Below are 15,182 nucleotides of genomic sequence, written 5' to 3'. Positions count from 1 at the left end.
AAATTAAGGCAACCAAAATGCCAAGGGGTTATAATTCTATCACACAGTGTTACTTTATTATTTTGCCCGTAAAGCGGCCTGTGAAAGAGAATGTAGAGGAAAAAGGGAAAGAAAAATGAAAAGGGGGGAAAGAGGATTTGGTTACCACCGAACGAGTCCCAAAGGCGTCCCTCTGGTCTCCAGTCCCATAGAGTCCTGCCGGTCCTCTGTTGTGATTCAGGATCCTTTGGTGGGGAGATCTCAATGATGTCCAGTCAGGATCCATCTTTTATGCGTCTTCACCCCCTTTTCTCCCACGAGTTGAGGCCAGTCTCCGCCTTTGTTTCCCAACCGAGGCTTAACTGCGCAGGCTCGAAAAGTCCTTGCTTCGTTTGCCAGAACCCATCTGCGCCTGCGTGGCCTCACGTTCAGGGCTTTCTTTATGGTCCATTGGGTGACCTCAAAAGCCTTGGCGAGCCTCTGCGCATGCTCTTCTTCGTTGGCTTTACTAACAGGGAGCAGGTGGAAGGAGAGTTTGGCTGAAGCAGCAGGTGAAAATCCATCGTCTGGACAGCAACTGTTGTCCCCAGGTCAGAGAGACCCATAGAACACAATTCCTTTTAGGAGGTGGGGGCTAGCCTGGCTGAGGCAGCAGGTGAAGCCCACACAGCGGCTGTTGCTAACGGTAGCCCCCGGGTCAGAGAGACCTGTGCAACACAGTTCTTCCTCAGGCCTCTTTCCAAGTCATTGTCCGTTCAAGCTCTTGATGGCGATGTTCGGGCAAATACTGTCCTTCAGACCAACTCTTACACCCTGGCAAGCTCCTGGGCCACCTCAAATATGTAAATAAGTAAAATTTGTATTAAATGCTAACAACCTTCAAAAAACGTTCCACGTGTGGAGTATCTAAAAGAACCTGTTCAGGGAGCGTTGGGGTCTCCTGTGAGAAGACACCCTCGAAGCGGATCTTGTCCTCGGTGCAGGTGAGCTTGCAGGCTCCGGGCTCCTCAGAGATGATGGCGCGCGGCGAGGGCTCAAGGGACAACACTGTGGCAAAGTCAGCCTGCGCCTCCGCCACGTTCCACACCGCTGCGTGGGCCTTCCTCCACTTGAACGAAGCCCTGGTGTTGTCCTTGTACTTGTTGAGAATCACAGAATCCCAGGATGTCAGGGAATGGAGGGCCCTGGAAAGCTCACCCAGTGCAATCCCCCCATGGAGCAGGAACACCCAGCTGAGGTTCCACAGGAAGGTGTCAAGGCGGGTTTGAATGTCTGCAGAGAAGGAGACTCCACAACCTCCCTGGGCAGCCTGGGCCAGGCTCTGCCACCCTCACCCCAAACAAGTTTCTTCTCATATTCAAGTGGAACCTCCTGTGTTCCAGTTTGTACCCATTGCCCCTCGTCCTGTCACTGGTTGTCACCCAGAAGAGCCTGGCTCCATCCTCCTGACACTCCCCCTTTCCATATTGATCCCCAGGAATGAGTCCCCCCTCATTCTCCTCCAGCTCCAGAGCCCCAGCTCCCTCAGCCTTTCCTCACACGGGAGATGCTCCACTCCCTTCAGCATCTTGGTGGCTGCGCTGGACTCTCTCCAGCAGTTCCCTGTCCTTCTGGAACTGAGGGGCCACAACTGGACACAATATTCCAGGTGTGGTCTCCCCAGGGCAGAGTAGAGGGGCAGGAGAACCTCTCTGACCTACTGACTACCCCCTTCTAATCCACCCCAGGTACCATTGGCCTTCTTGGCTTTTTTAAATTCTTGGATGGGCTGCTACCCAGGTCGTTTGCTCTGCTGTCTCAGCAGAGGCAGGGGATGGAGAGCAGTGCAGTAGAAGAAACAGAAGGGTTGTAGATGTGCTAGAAAACACAGAAATGCCTGGGAATGGCTGCAAAGGAGTTGGGGCTTCTCACTGCAAAAAGGTGCTGGGATCAGTGTTGGAACGATAAAGGACTCAGCACTCCGATTCAATGTGAATCACACAAAAGTCATTTATTACAGAAGCATGTCTCCTTATATACACAACTATTCTCTAATCACGAATCCACGCTCCAAGCATGGATTCGCTAAATGAGTATCATGGGCAGTCCACACGCTGGAGCCCCACCGATGATAGGTCCGACGACTCACGCCATGCTGAGGCCCTGTTAACGAAGAAACGCCCCTCTTTCTCACAGCAGATTCTGTTCTCAGCTTCTCGAACTGGCCTTGAGATTCCTTTGGGCCTGACTAATTCAACAACGTATCTCCTTCTAACAAAACCCCTTCACTATTCCCCCTTTTTGTTCTTGAACTAGTCAGGCCCCTTAAACAGCATGCTGAATCGTCTTTGAAATACACTGCAACATAGGATACATGATTAACAACATAATTACAATCACATATAATGTAGCTAAACCTTACTTAATAAGATTAAACAACTATCTGCTTATACTCAAACCTTCATATCATATATAAAACCTTAATTCTGCTTATGACAACCTTACCAACGCACTATTTTAGAATAGTCAGACAACTTAATACAATATATTCTCTTAAATTCCTAGAAGATCTATAACTGCGCGGTTTATAGAGTAACGTACTTAATACCATCAGCATACGCTAATTATTGACTTAATATCTTAAAACTTATATTAACCTATTCATATGCTAATTATTGAATTAATATCTTTAAACTTATATTAACCTATTTAAAAGATCTATAGCTTAATCTTAATATCTCTTTTAAAACCTTACCAGTTGCTAAATTAGGTTACCATGGTAGAAATATCTTATACTTTTACCTTATCTATGCATAGATTATCTAATTGTAATATCACCCTTTTGGAACTCTTACCATCTGTTCAAATTAGCATTCTCTATGGAAGGTACCTTATCTGTTTACTAATAAGCTTTTAGACCACTGGGTCTAAGAGCATCTATAACACTGAATAAGAATTCATGGTTTACATTTGAGACAATTCTCACAACTTATCTCCCTCCTGTCCTTCTGCATCTGTCGAATCTTTGTTGTCGTTATTCAGCCATGGCTTGATCCATTTCGCAGGAATCCATTTTGATCCTTGATCTGTAATGACACAAGCATAACCCTTTCCCCAAGTTATTAATTGGAAAGGACCCTCCCATTCACCAGTAACTCCACTGCGTATTTTGACCTGACATTGATTTTCTCTAAGGTCTGTCAAGTGTCCTCTTAAGCTTGTTCCATGACGAATCATAGGTGGAATGTCGAATCCTTGCGGAAGGCGTAAAAAGTTCAAGACATATAATGCTTTGCTTAGTCTGTCATGTGGAGTAGTACAGTCAGTTCCCCCTTTTTGTTTGTCAAGCTGATGCTTGAGAGTTCGATTCATCCTTTCTACCAAGGCCTGACCAGTAGGAGAATTTGGTATCCCTGTAATGTGCTTAACACCCCACAATTGAAAAAAGGTGGCAGTAGCTTTGGCGATATAACCAGGTGCGTTGCCTGTCTTGACCTGTGCAAGAACTCCCAAAGCTGCAAAAGCAGAACGTAAATGTCGTTGCACATGTGAACTAGTTTCACCAGTCTGAGCAGTGGCCCATGTGGCGAAAGAATATGTATCAATAGACATATGCACATACTTCAGCCTGCCAAATTCAGGGACATGTGTGACGTCCATTTGCCACAATTCCAAGGCTCCTAATCCTCTTGGATTGACTCCTGCGCCCAGCCCTACTGAGATGCGCTGACAATCTGCACAACTTTTAACAATACCTCGGGCTTCACTTTCGGACAATGAAAATTGCCGCTGTAAGACCTGAGCAGACTGATGGAGGAAACTATGAGAGCGTACTGCTTGCCCAAACCTATCTACTGGAGGTGGAACCCAGGCAGGAGATACAAGAAAATCAGCTCGGCGGTTTCCTTCAGCTAAATCGCCTTGAATTGTCAGATGACTACGGATATGTGTTATGAAGTATCAGTGTTGTCTCTCTTCGATCAACAACCATAGTTGCTTGAACAAAGACATCAGCTGTGCATCCTGAACCTCTTTGAGCAATGATCTTTCAATGCGAGCTACCGCACCTACCACATACAAAGAATCGCAAACAATATTCACTGGGCTATGAGCAAATCTGATAAACACTTCTATTACAGTCCTGAGTTCCAAATGCTGAGTTGGTCCTTTCAGGTCAGTTAGTATCACATCGTGCCATTTTCCATCTGTTTTCCATGTAATTGCTGCTTTCTGCATTTTACCCCCTGCGTCAGTGAACACTGTGGGTCCTTTAACAGGAAATTCTGAGAGAAGAGGGGGACCCTCCTCCATTGATCCCATATTCAAAACTGACATTAACTTGTGTGGAGGGGAAAACGTCTTAATTAAAGCTCGAGAATCTAATAACGCAATCTGAAAAGGTAAGGAGTTCTGCAAAGCCCACTGTAAATATTCTGAAACGAGGGGAACAATGATATATGCAGGCTCAGCCCCTGAAATTTCGACTATTCTCTGCCTACCTTTCATTATAAGCTGAGCAAAGACTTCAACCCTGGTTGTAATGGTTCGTTTGAGTCGAAAACGCAAAAACACCCACTCTAAGATCTTTAACGGCTCCTTACCAGTTGTCCATTGCATTATGAGAGCAAAAGGATAGTTAGTATTGTTTACAATTAGTAGTCCGATTACATAATCTGGGTTCCACCTATGGCTGAAAGCTTTTACAAGTTTGGACATAATCTTTTTCAGAGCAGCATCCGCCTCAGCAGTAAGCGTTCTAGGAGAGCTAATGTCACTATCCCCTTTTAGCAGTTTTACAATTGGAGCTAAATCCTCATTAGTGATCCCACAAATGGTTCGGACCCAATTCAGATCACCCACTAGTTTCTGCACATCATTTAAGGATTGAATGACAGGCCGACATACTGTTTTCTGAGGTTTCACTGTGGACTGAGAAATTTCCCAACCAAGATATTTCCATGCTGGTTGAATTTGTACCTTTTCTGGAGCAATTTGCAATCCTCTATGCTGCAATGTATCAGATACTTCATTTATCAACAAATCAGTCGAAAAAGTTTCCCCAGCTATCAATATGTCATCCATGTAGTGGCAAATCACTAACTCAGGATGAGATTTTCTGATTGATTGCAAGGCCCAAGCTACATAAATTTGACACATAGTTGGGGAATTTTTCATTCCCTGTGGCAAAACTACCCATTGATACCTTTTCGCAGGTTCAGCCTTATTTGCAGAATTTATGGAAAATGCAAAACGTTTACAGTCATCAGGATGTAAAGCAATGGTGAAAAAACAATCTTGCAAGTCAATTATTAAGATCTGCCAGTTTTCTGGAATCATGACAGGGGATGGTAATCCCGGCTGTAATGCTCCCATGTCTTCCATGGTATCATTAATTTTTCGAAGATCATGTAACAACCTCCATTTCTTTGATTTTTTCTGAATAGTAAACACAGGAGTATTCCAGGGACTTGTAGACGGCTCTAAATGCCCTTTTTCAAGCTGTTCCTGTACTAGCTCTTCAACATGGGCGAGTTTTCTTTACTGAGCAGCCATTGATTTACCCATACTGGATCATCATTTTTCCACTGTAATTTCAGTACTGGTCACCCATCATCAATGGCCGCTTCTAGAAATGCTGTTGTTTCGTCACCAGAGTTGCTCCTAGTTGTCCTAACACATCCCGTCCTAATAGAGAAACAGGGATAGACATCACATTCACGCAGTAAAGAACTAAATTACTCATGTTCTTCTATATTATCACAAAATGCACATTTTGAGTCAACGGAATCTCATGATTTAACAGACTGTGAACTTATCGTATCATATAACAAAGACCTATCAAAATTGCAACATGCTTAAACAGATACCCACAGAGAAAACAGGTTAATAAGGAAAGCATCTTGCAGACTTTAACAAGTTTTCTGACCCGTGTGTTATCAGTTAAGTCTCTCTCAGCTTGTTGAAGTTCAAATCGCCCCGCCTGTAAAACTGTCTGAAATGATTTAATGATTTCTTGTCCGAGTGCTTTCCTATGTTTTAAAACACCTCCCAATACCAATTTTTTTAGGAACACAACTGAAAACAATCATTCCTGACCTCATCTTGCAAGTAAAAACCTTGGTGGGGGGGGGAAGCACAGGGCTGCTCACAGCCTGAGTGGGAAGAGCGGGCAGAAGGTTTTATGGCGCACTTAAAAACAACTAGTAAAACAATTAACTCACATTCATGACAAGCTGCTTGATTTTCAGAGAGACGGTACACAGGAACACATAATATGTACTGTAAAACTCGCAAATAACATGCTGATAGCAAACATTAGCATTCTCTACTGCTAATTTCAACACCAGTGCTTCCTTAACTTCTAAGTTTTCAACCTGCTTATTGATGGTCTCTTGAAGGTGGTCAATAAATTGCACGTAATTCTCATTGGGACCCTGATTAATAGTTGCAAACAATTTGGCTGCTTTGTTGGTTTCAGGCACCTCTCTCATAGCTTGATATGGCTGACTGTTGGATTCACTCGCTAATAGCTGATCTGATCTTTCACACAGTTCTTTTGCCCAGTTCTTATCCGGCGACTCCTTCTGTTCTCTTGTAGGAATTAGAAGGGCAGAAGGCGGTAAAGGCGGACACGAATCAGTAAAATAATTGATATTACAATTATTTACGACTTTAACATTCTCAGCTTTCACCAGTCCTTTTGACAAATTATCTGACTCCAGTTCTTTGGACTTCTTGGTCTCTCTAGGGTCGTGTGATGGTACAGGAGGCCATCCACTCGGTAATTTTCCTCCCTCCGCCCCAGACTGTTGTATCATCGGGGGCGCCGAAGGCACAAGAGGGCATGGAGCAGGAAGGATATCGAAAACACGAACTGGATAAGCTTCACAGTTATTTTTAGAGTTCTTTTCAGACTGTAACGCTGCAAAAATTCCAGTAACCGCAGCCCGCTCAGCCTTAAATTCTTTTAAGGTGGAAATCATAAGCTTCCATGTAGTCGCTAATGATTTAGCTTCTTTATCTCCGTCGCTAACCTTATCCCATAATTTCTGCCCTATATCGTCCCAAAGTTCAATTTTAAAAGCTTTCTCAGCTTCTGTCGGGTAGCCGTTAGTTCTACACCAAACCAACAGTCTACGTATGTTACTTTCTTCATATTTAAGTCCTCTCCTAGAGAGAATATGCAGGAGGATTTTAACTATAGCTTCTTCCTCAGAGGATATATTCTGCCCCATAACTTCACTCTTCCCTCCTCCTGCTCCCAGCCGCTCACCTTTCCCGGCGCCGCCTTCAACAAAATTTATCCGCGGAACGTCCGTACGTCTCCGCCCGGCTCTCAGTCCAGCTGAGCCGCCTCCGGCTGGGTTGCTCCAGGCTTTTCCCCGACCGTAGTGAGACGCCGTTCGGAGTATCACGTCGGGGTCACCATTTGTTGGAACGATAAAGGACTCAGCACTCCGATTCAATGTGAATCACGCCAAAGCCATTTATTACAGAAGCATGTCTCCTTATATACACAACTATTCTCTAATCACGAATCCACGCTCCAAGCATGGATTCGCTAAATGAGTATCATGGGCAGTCCACACGCTGGAGCCCCACCGATGACAGGTCCGACGACTCACGCCATGCTGAGGCCCTGTTAATGAAGAAACGCCCCTCTTTCTCACAGCAGATTCTGTTCTCAGCTTCTCGAACTGGCCTTGAGATTCCTTTGGGCCTGACTAATTCAACAACATATCTCCTTCTAACGAAACCCCTTCACAGATCAGCAGCCCAGCTGAAATGCAGCTGCAGCAACGCACACAGAATGGGCAATGAACAGAGGAGCTGGAAGCCGTTGTACAGCAGAAAAGCTACAATGTAGTTGCCATCACAGAAACATGATCATGGCCAACAGCATGTGTACCTTTGCAAACTCTCTGGATTATTAATGGAAAATCATCTAAGAACCGTGCCATCCTAGCAGGATTTGGGGACACTTCCAGGCATGGAGCCCCAACTACTCCAGCCTGCGAGCACCCCTTCCATCCCAAGGCTTGGAGAGAGGAGACAGGTCAGTGCCTCAGCAAGGGATCCTCCACTGCACGGAGCTGCCCTGTTTTCAGAGGCAACATGTCCAGCTTTTGTTTATCTTGGCAGAGTAGGACAAGAGTTTTACACAGCTGGCAGTAACAAACTGTAGGAAGTAACAATTATTCTATATAAAATATTTACAATGTTGACATGATGATGTAGTATAGAAGAAACACCAGCTTGGGGTGACAGCAGCAGCCTTGGGATGTGACAACGCAGGATGCGGCGCTGAGTGCAGGCACAAAGGGGTCAGAGATGGGGCTGAGGCTTGGCGCATAAACCATTCACGGGGGCTCAGCCCAACATAACATATGAAAACATGAAAAAATGAAAAACAGAGCCTGGCAGAGGGCAGCGGGCTTGAGCTCATGTCACCCTACGCGTCCCTTCCTGACGTGATGATGAGCGTTGTCCAGAGCGCAGCAAGGAGCTTCACCTTTAGACTGCGCCTCAACCGTGCGCTGTCACTGCTATGCGCTGCTTAGTACTGGGACTTCAGGGCACCTCTGTGTCACCAGGCCCTGTGTCACAGTCCATTCTGTGATGGACTCATGATGCTTCATTTAACTTGATGTCGAAGCACAAAATTAAGGCAACAAAAATGCCAAGGGGTTATAATTCTGTCACACAGTGTTACCTTATTATTTGCCCGTAAAGCGGCACGCGAAACAGAGTGTAGAGGAAGAAGGGAAGGAAAAAAGAAAAGGGGGGAAGAGGATTGGGTTACTACCAAACGAGTCCCAAAGGCCTCCCTCTGGTCTCCAGTCCCGTAGAGCCCTGCCGGTCCTCTGTCATGATTCGGGATCCTTTGGTGGGGAGATCCCAACGATGTCCAGTCAGGAAACATCTTTTATGTGTCTTCACTTCCCCTCACTTTGGGATTTTCTTCATTTCTTGACTTCAGTAAAGCATTTGACACAGCCTCCCACAGTGTCCTTGCTGCTAAACTGAGGGAGTGTGGTCTGGACAATGGGGTAGGGACGTGGACTGTGAACTGGTTGAAGGGAAGAAGACAGGGAGTCGTGGTCAACGGGGCAGAGTCCAGTTGGAGGCCTGGATCCAGTGCAGTGCCTCAGGGGGCAGTGCTGGGGCCGGAATTATTCAATATATTCATCAACAACTTGGATGAGGGAATAGAGTGACTGTCAGCAAGTTTGCTGGTGACACCAAGCTGGGAGGAGTGGCTGACACTGGAAGCTGTGCTGCCATGAGAGACCTGGACAGGATGGAGAGTTGGGCAGGGAAAAATTTAATGAAATAGAACAAGGGCAAGTGTGGAGTCTTGAATCTGGGCAGGAACAACCTCAGGTTCTACAAAGATGCTGAAGGGAGTGGAGCATCTCCCGTGTGAGGAAAGGCTGAGGGAGCTGGGGCTCTGGAGCTGGAGAAGAGGAAACTGAGTGGGGACTCATTCATGGGGATCAATATGGAAAGGGGGAGTGTCAGGAGGATGGAGCCAGGCTCTTCTGGGTGACATCCAGTGACAGGACAAGGGGCAATGGGTGCAAACTGGAACACAGGAGGTTCCACTTAAATTTGAGAAGAAACTTGTTCGGAGTGAGGGTGTCAGAACCTGGCCCAGGCTGCCCAGGGAGGTTGTGGAGTCTCCTTCTCTGCAGACATTCAAACCCGCCTGGACACCTTCCTGTGGAACCTCAGCTGGGTGTTCCTGCTCCATGGGGGGATTGCACTGGATGAGCTTTACAGGGCCCTTCAACCCCTGACACTCTGGGATTCTGGGTTTCTCTGACATATGACATGAAAATAAAGCGTAATTTTCCAAGGATTTGTCTGCTCCCTAGGCTCAAAACAAACTGCATGGAGCGGGGAGTAAGTGTGCTAGGGGAACAAAAGGAGATAGAGAGCTTGCAAGGACCTGTAGCAGATTCTGAGAGCCTGCTGCCATCCTAGAAAGATTTGGCTGGTGCAGCAGCTGAGAGGTAACGGCCATGATGGGTCCCCAGAGTGATGCTTTGGGGCCGGTGGCACGTGCATCTCCCTAACCAGGCAGTAGAATGCACTTCGGGCCCGGTAGAAGGAAGGTGGCAGAGGCAATGCATTGGAGAGCTGGCACGCTAAAACTGGGAGTTGGATGAGGCCACCTCCTTTAGCAAGTGAGTCATGGAACAGCTCAGAAGTTCTGTAAAAGCGCACCTTGAGAGAGCACTGGTTGTCACAAAAGGGGGAAACGGTAGATTCTATTGCTGCAAACGGACTGTGTGGTTTTGTGAATGTGGCTTCAGCCTTTTTCTTCAAAGTAGGCTCATGCCTACTTCAGAAAACTCATGACGATCATGTTGAAAACAAAGAATGAGTGTGGTGAGGCTGTAGAGAGGCCCTTGGTGTGTCCTGCAAACAAGATCTGAAGGCGGATTGTTGCAGGTGTAGCGGAGCAGGCAGCAGCATCTCTGAGCCAAGCTCTGGGGCACGGGCTCCTGTGTGCTGGGGACAGCTTCCCTCGCCATGCTCTGCTCTCTCCTCCTTCAAGCAGGGGCTGCCCCACGCCGTGCACAGCCAGTCCCAGCCGGCCCGGAGGTGGGTGTCCCCATGGCGACCGCCCGGGCTCTGTGATGTGAGCACCTCGTCATAACCAGAAGCCATTGTGACACGGGGTCGTCATAGCCAGAGGCCATTGTGACATGGGGGTCCCCGCCCTGACCGTGGGGGTATTTAAGGAGCAGCTTCTGAGGAGGCAGCAGCTTCTGAGGAGGCAGCAGCTTCTGAGGAGGCAGCAGCTTCGGAGGAGGCAGCAGCTTCTGAGGAGGCAGCAGCTTCGGAGGAGGCAGCAGCTTCGGAGGAGGCAGCAGTTTCGGAGGAGGCAGCAGCTCCTCACGAGGCAGCAGCTCCCCTGGGTGCCCGTTGCAGCTCTGCAGCAGGCGAGGCCCAAGATGCCGATTGACAAGGAGGCGAACGCCCACTCCCAGCCCTTCGGGCTGCCCCCCTTGCTCCATAAGCCACAGGGGAGGGATGGTACAGGGCAGGAGGGAGAGGCCGGTGGTTGGATGGGGCCGCAAGCAGCTGCTGCGGTGCCGGGGCTGCCGCCTCCATCCCACGTGTCCTGCTCCTCCTCCTGCCCGCAGGTCAGCCACGGCCCGGGCCAGCACACCATCCAGGGCACCTGGGTCACCCCCTCGGTCCAGGAGAGCTTCCAGGACCACCATGGAGGTCCCCAGGAGGGGTCTGGCTGGCCTCGCAGCACCGACACCGCGGCAGCAGCAGAGGCAGAGTGCCCGGCACCTGCCCCACAGGGCCCCACAGCCTACGACGCGGCTCTGTGGGACACAGCCCAGCGCATCGTCAGTGAGGCCATGCGCAGAGCTGTGGCTGAGATCTTGGGAACTGGCCAGGAAGCAGAGGAACAGCAGGACCTGGCCCAGCACATGGATGTGGAGGATGAGAGCAGCAAAGAGGGGTGCCAAGGCAGAGACAACTCCATCCAGAACATCTGGATCAACCCCTCGGTCCAGGAGCTCCTCCAGGACGCCCCTGCAGGTCCCCAGGAGGGCTCTGGCTTGCCCAGCTGCACAGACACGGAGGGGGCAGCAGAAGCAGGGAGCCCGGCACCTGCCCAGCACAGCCCCACAGAGGACGATGTGGCTCTGTCGGACATCGTGGAGTACATCGTCAGTGAGGCCGTGCGCAGGGCTGAGGCTGAGATCCAGGGACCTGGCCAGCAAGCGGAGGAACAGCAGGACCTGGCCCAATGCATGGATGTTCCAGCGGCAGCACCTGCACCTGCAGCACTTGAAGTCATTGAGGCTCATTTGGCAGGAGAGGATGAGGGACAGCCCAGCACAGCCCCTCTCGTCCCAGCTGCAAAGGATCAAGAGGAAAAGGCGGTTTCTTCAATGTCTGGAGAGCATGGAGGAGAGACCAGCACAGACATCGCCTGCCCAGCGCAGGGCCCAGCTCCACGGCGACGGCCTTCCCGGTTCAGGAGGGTGCTCCGGGCTCTGCGCAGGGCTTTCCGCTGCAGCTGCACCGCGGGACAGCAAGAGGAGTAGAGCCCGGCTGCCAGCGCCACGCGGGTCCCTGGACATGCGGCTGGTCCTGAGCCTGCGCAGCGCCCAGAGGGAGCGTCTGAGGGCGGCACACCAGGGATGGGAGCATGGACGGCGACCGCGGCGTTCACCTGCCCTGAGGACATGGTGCTGCCAGCCTCTGCTCGGCCTTGGATTGTTTTAAGAAATCAATAAAGCCAATTAAAAAAAAAATGACAGTTTTCGCCCTGTGCTCATCTGTTCCTGCTCCCCCTCGGGACAAAGAAGGCTGCAGGAAATCTCTGTCCTCGGGGTGTCCCGACATTGCTTTCGGGAAGCCATGGGCTGGTGCTGCCGCAAGCCGGCAGTCTGGCTGGATCCCCCTCAAGCTCCCTTCCCACCTGCCTGTCTCCAATTCGAGTCAAGGACTTGGAACATTTGAGATCTATCGCCGACTTGGCCTGGTTGACCTAATCCATGCACCGTACGGCATCCCCTTCGTCTCACAAGGAACCTCCCCATTGCGGGGGTGTTTCGGAGCACCTCCCTGAGCTGATACAGGCGAGACCCTCCAAACCCACACGCGGTGCCTCACCTCCACCGAGGGTCTTCCAAGTGAGGAAGAGCCGGCTGCTCGCTCCCTTGCTGGAAATCTGAGCCATGATCCATCTCTGCACAAGGCTCTGACGCACAAGGCTTCCAGCGTCACGAGAGCACGTTCAGGCCTGAGACACCGGGGAGAAGCGCCGCAAACAGTGCTGGTCTTGAGAAGAAATGCGCCCGCTCAGAGCTTCATCTCAGATGTGTGCTCCTCCGCCCTGGGTTTCTGGGCTCTAAAAATGGAGGGAGGCTCAGGTATAAACCCGGTTAGCCAAGAGCCGCAGCAGCTGCTGATCCCTGTGTGGCCCATTGCAAACCAGCCACGGCTGTCTGTGGCTGCTGCACAGCCTGGGCTGCAGCCTTCGCAGCATCCTCCTCTTCCCCAGCACCTCCGCGCACTGCACAGAACCAGAGCTGATTGCAATGACTGGGGCAGCAGTGGGCAGCAGCAGCATCTCTCTTCCCAGCCTCCAGCTGCTTAGTTGCTGTCACGCTCCATTCAGTGATGGACTCGTTACAGTTTGTTCACCTTGATCCTGAAGCGCAAAATTAAGGCAACCAAAATGCCAAGGGGTTATAATTCTATCACACAGTGTTACTTTATTATTTTGCCCGTAAAGCGGCCTGTGAAAGAGAATGTAGAGGAAAAAGGGAAAGAAAAATGAAAAGGGGGGAAAGAGGATTTGGTTACCACCGAACGAGTCCCAAAGGCGTCCCTCTGGTCTCCAGTCCCATAGAGTCCTGCCGGTCCTCTGTTGTGATTCAGGATCCTTTGGTGGGGAGATCTCAATGATGTCCAGTCAGGATCCATCTTTTATGCGTCTTCACCCCCTTTTCTCCCACGAGTTGAGGCCAGTCTCCGCCTTTGTTTCCCAACCGAGGCTTAACTGCGCAGGCTCGAAAAGTCCTTGCTTCGTTTGCCAGAACCCATCTGCGCCTGCGTGGCCTCACGTTCAGGGCTTTCTTTATGGTCCATTGGGTGACCTCAAAAGCCTTGGCGAGCCTCTGCGCATGCTCTTCTTCGTTGGCTTTACTAACAGGGAGCAGGTGGAAGGAGAGTTTGGCTGAAGCAGCAGGTGAAAATCCATCGTCTGGACAGCAACTGTTGTCCCCAGGTCAGAGAGACCCATAGAACACAATTCCTTTTAGGAGGTGGGGGCTAGCCTGGCTGAGGCAGCAGGTGAAGCCCACACAGCGGCTGTTGCTAACGGTAGCCCCCGGGTCAGAGAGACCTGTGCAACACAGTTCTTCCTCAGGCCTCTTTCCAAGTCATTGTCCGTTCAAGCTCTTGATGGCGATGTTCGGGCAAATACTGTCCTTCAGACCAACTCTTACACCCTGGCAAGCTCCTGGGCCACCTCAAATATGTAAATAAGTAAAATTTGTATTAAATGCTAACAACCTTCAAAAAACGTTCCACGTGTGGAGTATCTAAAAGAACCTGTTCAGGGAGCGTTGGGGTCTCCTGTGAGAAGACACCCTCGAAGCGGATCTTGTCCTCGGTGCAGGTGAGCTTGCAGGCTCCGGGCTCCTCAGAGATGATGGCGCGCGGCGAGGGCTCAAGGGACAACACTGTGGCAAAGTCAGCCTGCGCCTCCGCCACGTTCCACACCGCTGCGTGGGCCTTCCTCCGCTTGAACGAAGCCCTGGTGTTGTCCTTGTACTTGTTGAGAATCACAGAATCCCAGGATGTCAGGGAATGGAGGGCCCTGGAAAGCTCACCCAGTGCAATCCCCCCATGGAGCAGGAACACCCAGCTGAGGTTCCACAGGAAGGTGTCAAGGCGGGTTTGAATGTCTGCAGAGAAGGAGACTCCACAACCTCCCTGGGCAGCCTGGGCCAGGCTCTGCCACCCTCACCCCAAACAAGTTTCTTCTCATATTCAAGTGGAACCTCCTGTGTTCCAGTTTGTACCCATTGCCCCTCGTCCTGTCACTGGTTGTCACCCAGAAGAGCCTGGCTCCATCCTCCTGACACTCCCCCTTTCCATATTGATCCCCAGGAATGAGTCCCCCCTCATTCTCCTCCAGCTCCAGAGCCCCAGCTCCCTCAGCCTTTCCTCACACGGGAGATGCTCCACTCCCTTCAGCATCTTGGTGGCTGCGCTGGACTCTCTCCAGCAGTTCCCTGTCCTTCTGGAACTGAGGGGCCACAACTGGACACAATATTCCAGGTGTGGTCTCCCCAGGGCAGAGTAGAGGGGCAGGAGAACCTCTCTGACCTACTGACTACCCCCTTCTAATCCACCCCAGGTACCATTGGCCTTCTTGGCTTTTTTAAATTCTTGGATGGGCTGCTACCCAGGTCGTTTGCTCTGCTGTCTCAGCAGAGGCAGGGGATGGAGAGCAGTGCAGTAGAAGAAACAGAAGGGTTGTAGATGTGCTAGAAAACACAGAAATGCCTGGGAATGGCTGCAAAGGAGTTGGGGCTTCTCACTGCAAAAAGGTGCTGGGATCAGTGTTGGAACGATAAAGGACTCAGCACTCCGATTCAATGTGAATCACACAAAAGTCATTTATTACAGAAGCATGTCTCCTTATATACACAACTATTCTCTAATCACGAATC

This window comes from Patagioenas fasciata, chromosome 11 (genome assembly GCF_037038585.1).
Source record: "Patagioenas fasciata isolate bPatFas1 chromosome 11, bPatFas1.hap1, whole genome shotgun sequence".
Classification (NCBI taxonomy): domain Eukaryota; kingdom Metazoa; phylum Chordata; class Aves; order Columbiformes; family Columbidae; genus Patagioenas; species Patagioenas fasciata.
The sequence above is the reverse complement of the archived record's forward strand: the minus strand, read 5'-3'. Positions refer to the sequence as shown.